This window comes from Melanotaenia boesemani, chromosome 5 (assembly GCF_017639745.1).
Source record: "Melanotaenia boesemani isolate fMelBoe1 chromosome 5, fMelBoe1.pri, whole genome shotgun sequence".
Taxonomy (NCBI): Eukaryota; Metazoa; Chordata; class Actinopteri; order Atheriniformes; family Melanotaeniidae; genus Melanotaenia; species Melanotaenia boesemani.
Window position 1 is genome coordinate 24,663,280 of NC_055686.1, and position 13,282 is coordinate 24,676,561.

The 13,282-nt window shown below is 38.0% G+C and overlaps 1 protein-coding gene across 1 annotated transcript in view; it reads right to left on the bottom strand.

The window, feature by feature from the left end:
• Positions 1–8,569, bottom strand: part of rin1b (Ras and Rab interactor 1b) — a 39,786-nt gene extending 31,217 nt beyond the window's left edge. The window contains exon 1 of the mRNA XM_041985765.1: positions 8,324–8,569. The gene's annotated coding sequence lies outside the window, so the exon portion shown is untranslated. The remainder of the gene's footprint in view (positions 1–8,323) is intronic.
• Positions 8,570–13,282: the final 4,713 nt, after the last annotated feature.

Here is a 13,282-nt window from a genome sequence, read left to right on the forward strand (position 1 = left end):
TTCTGCAGACTGTCAATATGCAAAAAGTGTTGGCAGGAAACAGAAAAAATGTTTGAAAGAGCAAAGAAAGCAAAGTTGGAGCAGAATCTTTGTTTCAGTTCTGCCATCCTGATGACGATATGTTGTATATGTGATAAAGTGTTATATAAAAAGTACAGTTTTTATCTTTTTTTTTCTTTGTACTCCTTTATATTCTTGTATTTTGATTATATTTTGTTATTTTGTCTCCAGAATGACTAAACTAAACTAAACTAAACTAAGATGCAAACCTATGAGCAGAGAGTGGCCACTGATGCTTTTTAATCTAGTTAGGTGGTACATTTATTTTATTTCTAATCTTGCTTTACAGAACTGGTTGAGCACTGACAGCCACAGATGAGTATAAAAAAATCAGTGTGTTAAATAAATATGTTGTTTAACTCTGTCTTGACACCACCTCACACCTATGGTACTGCTTTTGTGTGTATTAGACAATATTGCATGTTTAAATATGTCTTGTACAGTGCTGGAGGTGGCAGACCTCCCCTCATTTTCTTTCAGCTTTCCATTGACCTCAGACGTCAGAGCTGGAAATTATGTCACAGCAGAGTCGATTGTGTTCAGGTTGGGAGGTATAAAGCTAATTACCAGTTGTGCTCAATGGTTAACTATTAACACTCGTCTATACAGGTGTGTCAAAGTTAGTTTTTCTTCCTATATCGTCTCATTGCCTCTAAAATATAAACAAAGCATCACTATAGATGTAAGTGTTTAATGTAACATTGACTCTTAAGTGACCAGTGACATCAGGATGTCAGAAGGCAATCAGGTTTTAGCAGGGGCCAGCGTGCCTATGGCAACATATTTATATCTTTATCTCTACACTACCAGCTTTAATGTGGTGAGTGAAAATTATTTTATATGACAGACTGAAGTGGTTTAATTAAAGAATTGGCTGCAGACTTTTCCAAAAATACAAATGACAACAACAACAACTACAGGCGTAATAGTCATCTTTATTCATCATGTTTGACGCCAGCCACAATCATCAGCCAGTAAAGTCTCTTATTTGCACAAGAATGACCATGATGGTGGCTAAGTATAGCCAGCAGCCCATCACTGCATGCGTAGGATGACTAATGGAACAACATAATTGCAGTGGGCTATAAGTATCCACAGGGGGCAACAGTGGGCACGGGGGCCTGCTGACTGATGACAGGTGTCTGTTGTGATGCCTGCTGCATAAGCGCTGTATCAAAAGCACTCAAGACCACTGACAAGGAAGTGTTAGCATGTGTGTCTGTATATGTGCGTATGTGATGAAGTTGTACAAAGGCTTTAGTATGAGTCAGATGCAACACTTGATATTCAGGAGAGAAGGAGAGCTGTTAGCATAACTGTGAATTTTCATAATCTTAGAAGCATATCGCTTAACTGGTGTGGTGATTCAGAAAGATCATTATCACAAGCAGTTCTGCCACATCCAGAGGTTTGTGTGTGTTCACAAATACTAAACGTATGACGCTCTAAAATTATTAAGCTGTTCATATTTGTTCACAAATGGTCACAAGTATCCTTTGCATTTATTTACCCTCCCATAACCACAGTGTCATATTAAGCAAATACAAAACTAGAGAGCTCATGTTTCAGGTTTGACACAATGAATGTGGGGAATGCAGAACCCACTGAAAACCTGAATCAACACTGTTAAAAAAAAAAAAAAAAATAGGGGAGTGCCACTGAGGTAATGGGAGGACATTGTTAATGTATTGATGCCTAACTAAAATGAAAAGCTGAATAACTTTGAGATCCCCAGATAAGATAACCTCATCAGTAACAGTGGTCCACTGTCTAACATAGTCAGTCTAGCTATCCATGCTGCTATCCATGTCATCATGTCGGCTATCGGATTAATCTATAGGCTTCCTGAAAAATGTTTAAAAATTTCTGACCATTTGCTGAATTTGCCATTGTGCACGTTTAAAACTTAAAGCGTGTTGATATCCAGTTTCTGGCATGCAACACGGCGCTATAAAGCAAAACGCAACTGTCACGTGATGCTGGATAACTAAGCTGTGAACAGCGTTTCTTACCCCGGGGACACTGCAGGGCAATGACGGCTCCAAGAATGTGCATAATGACTGCCAGTGTGCCATCAAAATTATTCAAAAGCACATTTTAAGGTCAGTGCTGCTTTAACACAGTGCAGATTTTATAAAATGGGTAAAAATTAAAGTGTCTCTATGGGGAAATGCTGATTAGAGTCATAGTAAGGATGCTTGCAATCACAATCAATCATTTATCTTTAAGAGTTATGATGACATGGTTAAGCTGTTTTATGACAGGATAAATAATGGACCTTTCTCACTAGTACCCACTTTGCCCTACCATAATTCAGCAAACACCACCCCAGTTTCGATTATTCCCATTACAATAGAGGGCTAAGTGGGTATTAGTGGGAAATGACCGTAAGTTAGCACAAGTTAAACAAGCTGAAAAGACCTATCAATACTGCATTGTTTGTTATACAAAACTACTCTAGTGGCAAAACATTTGAACCCAACTAGAAACATCAGATTGGATAAATTGCTGAGACATGCATTGTCTCAGTGTGTCTCAGCAAGGCAACAAAAAATTGCTAAAGAGAGTCCCAGAGTATGCATCAAGAAATATGATCCGATACGTTGAAATGTAGCTGCTGTCTGGAAGTAGTGGCACTCACATTAGAGATGTACTGCACATAGAGCCAGTTCATTTTACAAGACATAAAGTGTTATGATTATCATTTTAATGGCAACCAAAATTTTGGGAAATAATTAGAAACTGTGGACAATTTTATCCTCAGGTGTTAACACACACTTCAAACCTTTGATAGATAGTGAACCCCTTCTGGATGAAAGTCGTGGCAGCCCCAAGTCATTGCTGTGTTTCACTCCTGTCTGCATGTATGGAACACATCCCAAATCTCAAACGTCTTAAAAGGTTTATTTTCTTGTATCGTGCTTGGCTTGGTCATGGATGGTGGGATTATCCTGAGACACTGGATGGTGTTTAAATCTAATTTGTGTATGAATAGTGTGTGTTTGTCTGTATCAGTTGCATGCTGCTTTAATTCAGTGATGTCTTAGTACAGTATGTCTGTGCTGTGATCACAGGATGAAGCTGTTTAAGAATCATCACTCCACAGAAAACACCAAGAAAAAAAAACTTAATTGTGAGATGATTTTTGGCTGTTTTGTTACCTGCGTGAAAGCAGATCCTGCATGTTAGTTTTGACTAAACAGAAAGCTTAAAGTTTGAAATCCTTTTCCTTTGCCTGCAGACTTTAACACATTTATATGCAGATAGCTTTGCACAGAGATCATCTGCAAACAGACATGTAGTGTTACTCATATTAACATGCATGTCACTGTTTTCACTGCCCTTAATTGGTCAACATTCAGGTAATGATGCCAGGAAATACATTAAATGAAATACACTCAGCTGCAAGTACACAAGGTTTAGCTGAAGCTAAAACAATTACAATCCCATCATTAGTGACAGCTATACTTGTATTCTTCATTCTTTATTGGTTTGTTGATTGGCTCCTCCAATGGAGGCAAATACAAAACATAACAGACAAAATAAATAAATAAAAAAAATTAAAGATAAATTATTCACTAATGATTGTTTCTTATGGGTGTTTATTTTATGTTAATTTGGGATATGAAAATGTAATAAATTGCATATTTCATGGAAATATTTGAATTCTCTAACATACTAACACAGGTGTTGTAATCACTGTGGTTAAAGAGACCTCTTTTAAGGTATTTGCTGTGTACTTTTATTGTTATGGTCTATGGGTGTTGGAGTAGGATTCTGTTTCCTGTTTTTACCATAATAAAAAAAAGTAATCTTAGATTTTTATCTAACCACCTGATCTTTGATTCTCAATGACTCATCTCTCCTCCCAGGACATGCAAATTCTCTGTTTTTGTCGATGACTTCTGACTGTGTGCCATCTCTGTTAAACCTGCCAGTTTGGATTTCTCTATTTGTTCAATGTTGGATTTCCTGCACATTTTACCAGCACATATTTCTTTTCAAATGTTTTAATCATATCTTACTGCATCATGCCTGTGCCAGCATTTAGGTCTTCCAGCCACTTCCAACCAAAAAGAGAGAGAGAGAAAACATTTTAAAGTATTTTCCTAAAAACATTTTTTGATCTTCTGGTGAGGGTTGGACTCCACCAGGGCTGATTTGTCACCAATTTGGTTCATAACTTTTATAGACAGAATTTCTAGGTTCTGGTTGGTGTTTTCAGGATTTGGGTCTCTGCTTTTTGCAGATGATGTGGTCCTGCTTACTTCATGAAGCCGTGATGCTCGACGCTGAGTGTGAAGGAACTGGGACGAGGATCAGCGCCTATTAATTTGAGATCATGCTCCTAAGCCAGAAAAGGGTCAGCAATGAGGTCCTTCTCTAAGTGAAGGAGTTCAAGAATCTCTGGCTTTGTTCACAAGTGTGGGAGGAATGGAGCAGGAGATCAGCAGGAAGGGGCTCAGAGTAGACTGGCTGCTACTCTGTATTAAGAGGAGCCAAATGAGGTGACAAGAGCATCTTGTCACCTCCTTAGTGAGGTCTTCCAGGCATGTCGCACCAGGGGAAGGCCCAGAGGAAGACCCATGACACACTGGAAGGACTACATCTCTCGGCTGCCCTGGGGACACCTCAGAATCACCCCGGATAAGCTGACCAGCGATAGGGAAGTTAGATGGATGGCTGGATGGATGGCTGGATGGATGGCTGGATGGCTGGATGGATGGATGGATGGAGAGAGGGATTCTTAAAAATAAAAACATAGGGTTTAAGTAAGATAGATGAAATTCATATGGATCTGAAACTTGTGAGTGGTCTTTAATTCCACAAGTGGTTTTTGATACATTATTAGATATGCTCATATCACTTTTAAAGAAGTTTATATGACATAGCATGTTGTAATAAGGTATAAAGTAAAATATTTTCTTAACAAAGTTGGTTTAAGAAAAAGCAGCAAAAAGTGAAACATGTTTTCTGGGAGGGTCACATCTGTCTTCACGTTAATTTACATTGATCCCAGTTAGTATGACTGGACAAAAATAAATACTTTTATAGTTGAGGTGAGGGATTGTGGGGCAGATTTATCCCTTTTCCTTCCATGACTGATGGTCTAGTGTTTCCTTTGCTGGTGACAGAGTTTTGGAAAAAATCTGCCAGCATGAGGAAGTGCAGGTGGCTGTTTAAATTGATGACTGTATACAGTTGGCAAATTATTTTACTCAACCAGCTTTCACTCAGTCTTTTTCTCACCTTTTTGTGGAGTATGTTTGGAGTGGCTGTGCTGGATGTGAAGTGGAAAATTTTCAACTCAAAATGTTCTCATAATAAGTGGTGAGAACTTGCCAGAATAACATTTCAGCTCCAGCCTATGAAAACTGAAAAAAAAAAAAAAAAAAAAAAAAAAAACTTTTCCCAAAATCCTGTCACTCCTTAGAGTCCAACACTGTCAAAAAACTTTCACACCATTTTCATAAAAACAAGACTGAAAAGAATCTGAAATTAATCAGCATCCCTGACAGACACAAGGCTAAAATCTAAAATCTCAGCATGTGTGGAAACAGTCGCACTAATATCCTTTAAAGGAGGACTTTTTTAACGTCACACATCTTTTTCTGATCTAGTTCAAACTGCAGAGCTTTGTCTGATTCACAACTCAGTGATGCATAAGCAGCACTCCAAACAAAGTTATTTTTGTAAAGAACTGTTTGGTAATGTCAAAGGTTTTAGATAGGGGCGTGTGACTGATAGCTTAAAAAACAGAGTTTGGTGGGAGCACTGATGCAGTAGCCTTTCAAAGCTGTGGTCAGGTAATATGGACAAATAAAAAGTTTTGAGCTTTGAGTTGTGAAACATTAAATATTTGATGCTTTGAAAATTATTTGCAACAGATTGTTGGGCTTTTTAAGGATCTTCTCAGCTGGGTCTGACTAAACTGACCATAGCCTTGACAATGACAATGAGGGATCACATCATCCTCCATTATCAGATAGTGTTAGAGTGACCACAAGAGGACAAAAGCCTGTATTTATCCTGAGCAACTCAGAACTCTTCTTCTTCCTGTTCTCTACTGAAAGTTGAACTTGAAGTCATAATGTCTACACTGCAGGATTTATCCATCAGGCTTGGACCTGAGCCTACTGGAAAAACATCCACTCAGGTTACTAAAGAAACATATGAGACAAGATACGTTTTCTGATTTAATTACCAAACAAAAAGATGTGATTAACAAAAGCTGCATTATTCCAAAGAGATATTCATATCATGAAAGAGTTTGCTTTTCTTTTTTTTCAGTGAGCCTAAACCTTTATTATTCGTGCTATGTATCATCTTAATTTATTATTTACCAGTAACACATGCACTGATATTACATACCTTAACAAATCTCGCAAGTATAGATATGCTGATTTCATTATAGTTGTCTTACACTTTAGCATAGCTCAGCCTTTTCTGCTTGGCCACACCTTCATGGAGATCAATTCTAATGATGCGTCAGTGAATAGTAGATACACCCAGACACATCTGGCAAGCCATTACAATTCTTCTTCTCTGGCCCATGACTTGTTCAATTTTCTTGGACTATATATATATATATATATATATATATATATATATATATATATATATTCCTGTGAAAATGGTGCAGTGACTGGACTGAAAAATAAGCAAATGTCCAAAGAAAAACTTTGAAGGTCTTTCAGAAAGTTTGTTGCAAAACTGTTGCACAAGATCACTTTAAAAGATTACAAGGTCTGGTTGCTTGGAAGCAGAACATGAAGAGAGGAGGGGTGGCTGCAAACCTTTTCACAGCGCTGCATATACAGCAACATTTTGATTTGCTTTCCTTGAATTCCAAACATCATTCTGTCGTCCAGATTATTTCAAAATGGTGAACATTTACTTCAGGACTGAAAAGTGATTTTTTTTTCTTGTGTTGTTTGATGACACAGTTCCTTAGCAGTCATGGGGGAAACCTGCCACATACATGAGTCAGGTTACAGTAACATGTCTGTCTGTGCATCACTTCCAACATAGAGGACAGACTGCTCAGCAAAGGACTGAACTCTGTCCAACAGCTCTTGAGCGTCATACTTAGGCATTCTGCAATTGCACTCCTCCTACACAACACAGGGCAGAATGCAGCCCCCCTACACACTCACATAAATATATGCACATTTGCTCATGCCACCTTCAGAATTAACATGTCATTCCACACTCAAGTCACAGACTATAAAATAAAAGACAGAATAAAAGCAAAGACTTTAAAACCAATCACAGTCCTCCTCAATGCCTCATCTGCATTTAAAAATGAACAAAAACTGAAAATCAGCTGTTATGAAAAGTTACCAACAAACCACTTACAGTAATGTGCTTTGCAGAATTAACAAGCCAAACAACAGCAAGGAAGTGGGAACATCACATCCACTCCTACGCAGGCAGGATGGCACTTCAGTTTTAAAGTTATGTAATAATTCACTGGTGTGAGATTACATTCACTTTGCCCTCAGAGGTGGCGACAAATCAGAATACTCACAAACAAAAGTCTGAGTGGCTTATTGAACGCTGCCCTGGTTCATAGAGCTGCAACTTGTCCAAGAAGAAAGGGATAGAGGACCATTAGTGGTGAAACGTAAATTTAATTAAATATTTCGTGGGTGTGTGACGAGATGCAGGAAAACCTAGCTGAATAATCACATTTTAGGACAAAAAGGGACTAAAAAGAGATTGTCCAATGAAAACAATCAAATTTGCATACACCTAAACTCCATTAATCCTCTTAGAAAATCTACTATTTTCACTAATAAACTTCCCTGCAAGCTAAATTAAATCAGTGTTTGAGTTTTGGACCGCCTCCACTGCAAATTACCAACAAACTCCCATAACCCATCATCACAGATCCAGCTTGTCTGGATCACTAATTGATAAATTGGCAGAGTTGTAATGTCAGAGTCATTACGCATGAATCACTAAGCTGCATTGTTTACCAAGACGTCCCTGCCGACCGGAAACTACGTTAAACAACAAAACGCCGACGCGCTTTGAACTTGAGAAGAGAAAGAGACCTTTAAAAAAAAAAAAAAAAAAAAAAAAAAGAAAAAAAAGGAGGACATATTAATACACATACTGTAGCCTGGAGCTATTCTGCACGTGCCAACTCTCCAAGACCTCTCGCTGCATTATTTTTTCCAACTTCAGGGAGTCTATTTTTTCTCTCAAGCAGTCGCACCTGTTTTTTGTTTTAGTGAAAAGGAAAACTCCAACTTACCTCGTTCCTTAAGGTGGGAACAGGTGCTGCGCGTGCTCTGCTGTTTAATTAGGCTTCCGACAGAGTTTAACGGTGAAGTCTGGAAACGCTGCTGCTGAGCCTCTGAGTTCGAGCACCATTCTGCAGGAACACGGGCTTGTCAAGAAAATGCGCACAACAGAGGCGACAAGGCGGAGGAGCGCATTTTTAATTCTATCTGAGCATCTGAACTGATACTCAGTCACAGCAGAGACACCGTATATGTGTGTGTGTGTGTGTGTGCCCCCTTCCCGCCTCCTTTGACTCATACATGCTCCAATACCAATTAGCTACATTACGAATGAAAACGATACTTTAACACAGTGGGAATAGTTAAAGAGGGCGTTTCCCATATATTTACCTTTTAAATATATAACAGAACAGTGCAGATGGCTGAACATAACTTTGCCTATAGAGCAGTGTATTATATAGATATAGTAAACAAGTGTATTAAAGAAGACAGCGTTGAAATATAAATAAGAGAAAAAAGTGGATCATTTATTAATTATTAAATAATCTATAAAGATCTGATGTATTAGGCTATATGCTAACATTCTAATATTAACACGTTTATGCTACAGAAAGTATCATCTTAAGCGTGATCAAATAATAATGGAGCTTTTAAATACGCTTCACAAATAAGACTATGCCTATGACGCTCTCTTCGAGTGGGTGTGAACATAAAAATGCCCTGAAATGTTAATAGATATTTCACAGTTCTTATTAAAACTGTGACCATGAGAAAGCTGTTAGAAGCGTCATACAACCGGAATTGGACTTTGACGCATTGCGCGCCTTTTTTCTTTCTTTGTGTGTGTGCGCGAGCTATTTCTGATTAGCTGCATGATACATATCAGTTTTTTTTCCTTTCCAGTACAGGTGAGTGTGTGTGTGCTTCCGCATATACCCGCTAGAGGGCGCCACAGACTGCAGTTAGAGTCTCAGCCTGTGCCAAAGCACCACGGTTCCACACAGAAGTGATGGTACAGATTATATAACCAACAGTCAGCTGCCTAATAAATGCTGAAAGAAATGAACACAAGTTTGAGCTCTGGGTGGATTATTATCATAAGTGAGTGACACAAAATGCTTAAAGATGCTTAAAAGCATATTGTAAATCTATTTTTTTAAAAATACATTTTACTCTCATCCATAAGAGCTTCTTCAATTATGATGGAAATAGAGGAGCTCTAATTTAAGTAGCCTGTGAAACCACTAATGTTTTAGAGTCTACAACAGTCACTGAGAGTTGTAACTCACCTGAGAACTCGTTTATAGACAAGGACACACTTTTGATGACCACAATGTCAAAATCTTGGACAGAAAGGACAAGTAGTATCTTTGAAACCACAAGGTCACTTAACAGAGGAGGGCAGCATTATCACCTCTCCATCATCTACATCCTTTCACCTATCCCAAGGAGATTGATGACACCTATTCATACTTAGCTTCACGTGAAACTATGGACAGTGGTCTCTCTACTGAGACCTCAGATTGGTCACAACTCTTAACAACAGTTGCAGATTTTAAAACATCAGTGTTTGCACAGGCCACTTAAGTAAAATATCCCACTATTGACAAGACTTGTCTCTGCTGACTCACTGCTAATTATAATGCTAATGCTCACAGTATTAAAATATAAGCAAGGATGATTAATAGGCAAGGCAGTTTATTTGTATAGCACATTTCGTGTACAGGACAATTCAAAGTGCTTTACATAAAACAAAGGCATTAAAGATATTTAGAAATAGTAAAAGGCATCAACACATAATCACAATAAAATAATAAATTACATTAAAATGATTAAAAGCAAGATACGTTAAAAAACAAGTTAACATGCAGATTTCATGCATAGGTGCATGAGAAAAGAATGGTTTTTAACCTGGATTTAAAAATGTCTACATTTGGTGAAAGTTTAATCTCCACTGGCAGTTTGTTCCACTTGTTTGCAGCATAACAGCTAAATGCTGCTTCTCCATGTTTAGTCTGGACTCTGGTCTGGACTAGTTGACCAGAGTCTTTGGATCTAAGAGCTCTGCTAGGTTTATATTGTCTGAACATATCACAGATGTTTTCTGGGCCTAAACCATTCTGGGATTTGTAAACAAGCAGAAGGGTTTTAAAATCTATTCTGTGACTGACTGGAAGCCAGTGTAAAGATTTCAAAAGTGGTGTGATGTGTTCAGATCTCTTAGTCCTGGTTAAAACTCTAGCAGCAGCGTTCTGGATGAGCTGCAGATGTTTAATGCTCTTTTTAGGAAGTCCTATTAAAAGACCATTACAGTAATCCAGCCTACTGGAGATGAATGCATGGATGAGTTCCTCTTGGTCTTTCTGGGAGACTAAACTTTTAATTCTGTTGATGTTTCTGAGCTGGTAAAAAGCTGTCTTAGTGACAGCTTTGATGTGGCTGCTGAAAGTCAGATCTGAGTCTATCAACACTCCCAGGTTACGAACTTGGTTGGTGATTTTAAGAGCCCCAGTCTCCAGGTGTTTGCCAATGCTGACCCTCTTCTCTTTGCTGCCAAACAGAATAATCTCAGTTTTGTCTTCATTTAATTGTAGAAAATTCTCCCTCATCCAGGTGTTTATTTGCTCCAGACACTGACACATTAAGTCTATTGGACTGCAGTCATCTGGTGACAGAGACACATAAAGTCGTGTATCATCTGCATAACTTTGATAATTAACGCTATAGTTCTGTAATATTTGACCCAAAGGGAGCATATACAAGTTAAACAGAAGAGGTCCAAGGACTGACCCCTGGGGGACTCCACAAGTCACGGCCACTTGCTCAGACTCATAGCTGCCGATCGTAACAAAATAACTCCGGCCTTCTAAATAGGACCTGAACCAGTTAAGGACCACTCCAGAAAGTCCAACCCAGTTTTCCAGCCTGTGCAACAGGATTCTGTGATCTACAGTATCAAACGCAGCACTGAGATCCAACAGAACCAGGACTGATACTTGACCAGAATCAGTATTCAACCTAATGTCATTTAACACTTTGACCAGAGCTGTTTCAGTGCTGTGATGAGGTCGGAAGCTGGACTGAAATTCATCAAGATTTCCACTTTCATTTAAAAAGTCATTAAGCTGGTGAAATACAACTTTCTCAGAAATCTTGGAAATAAAAGAGAAGTTAGAGACAGGTCTATAGTTGTTCATTATAGAGGCATCTAGAGTCCTTTTCTTTAGGAGTGGCTTAATAGCAGCTATCTTTAGTGACTTGGGAAAAATGCCTGATGCCAGTGAGCTGTTAACTATCAGTAGGAGATCACTTTCTACTGAGGTAAAAACTGTTTTTAAAAAGTCGGATGGTAAAATGTCCAGAGTGCATGTTGTTGATTTCAAATGCCAAACTGTTTCTTGTAGGATTTTTAAATCAACCATTTTAAATTGCGACATAACATCAGAATTATTTCCGAGTTTTAGACACAGACTAGTTTTCTTGTGTGACTGTGTGGAATTAATATTTCGCCTAATTGTTTTAATTTTTTGGCTAAAAAAGTTGGCAAATTGGTTGCATTTCTCAGTAGAAAGGAGCTCTGGGTATATCTGTATAGGAGAATTAGTAAGTTTTTCAATCATAGCAAACAGAGTGCGAGAATTGTTGACATTCCTGCTAATCATTTCAGATAAATGCAGCTCTCTGGCCTTGCACAGCTCATTGTTATAGTTACGCAGGCTTTGTTTGCACAGCTCATAGTGAATTTGAAGTTTATTTTTCCGCCATTTCCGCTCAGTTTTTCTGCATTCTCTTTTTAGGCTGGTAACCACAGTGGTGTTTCTCCATGGTGTTTTCTGTTTGCTCAAGTTGCTCTTGATTCTTATCGGTGCAACAGCATCCATTACATTCAAGATTTTCAGATTGAAATGATCCAGGAGTCTATGAACTGACTCTGCACTTGTTGTTGGTAACATAGCTATGGCCTCCACAAACTTAGCACTTGTTCTTTCATTAACGTACCTCTTCCTAATGGAGAAGCAGGTTGGTTGGACATTCTGAGTGATCAGTAAATCAAACAAAATACAAAAATGGTCAGACAAGGCCAAGTCAGTGACCACAACAGAAGAAATATCAACACCATTTGAAATAACCAGGTCCAGAATGTGACCTCGAATGTGGGTCGGTTGTTCTACATGTTGCCACAAACCAAACATGTCCAATATGGAAGAAAATTCCTTGACATTACCATCCGTCATGTTATCTGTGTGAATGTTAAAATCCCCAGTTAAGATGAAATGGTTAAAATCAGTAGAGATAACCGACAATAATTCTGAAAATTCATCAATAAAATTTACACAGTGTCCTGGACGTCTGTAGATGATTAGAAATAGGATTTTAGGAATGCACCTTAAAATAAAACTAAGATATTCAAAAGCAGTAAAATCAGCAAATGAAATCTCGTTACACTGGAATGAATCTTTAAATAAAGCAGCTTCTCCTCCCCCTTTCCTCCCGATTTGACATTTATTCGTAAAACTAAAATGAGGGGGTGCTGTTTCATTAAGAACTGTAGCCTGTTATTAATCATGTGGATTAATTGGGTAGAGCATATGATTTCTGACCAAAGTTAAATGTGTTAAAATATCTGCCCACACACTAGGGCTGGGCAATATATCGAGATTTTCAAATATATTTGAGACTTTATCAGACGCAATATAGAAGGAGGGAATATCGTTTATATCGAGATAGCTTGTTTTGAGTTAAAAGCATCTTTTGCATTTTGCACAGCTGTACTTTTGTTATGGTTATTAAAAAGCATTTTTCATTTTTTTTTTGTTTTAGGAGCATTTAATTTAATGTAAAGGTACTTTAATTTCAGTCAGCTGTTTTAATGAACATGTGCTGCTCATCCTTAATAAAAGTGTATTTAACACTGAAGGCTGTAAATTAGAACTGTCTCTTTGGTTACTTGACAAAACAATATATATACT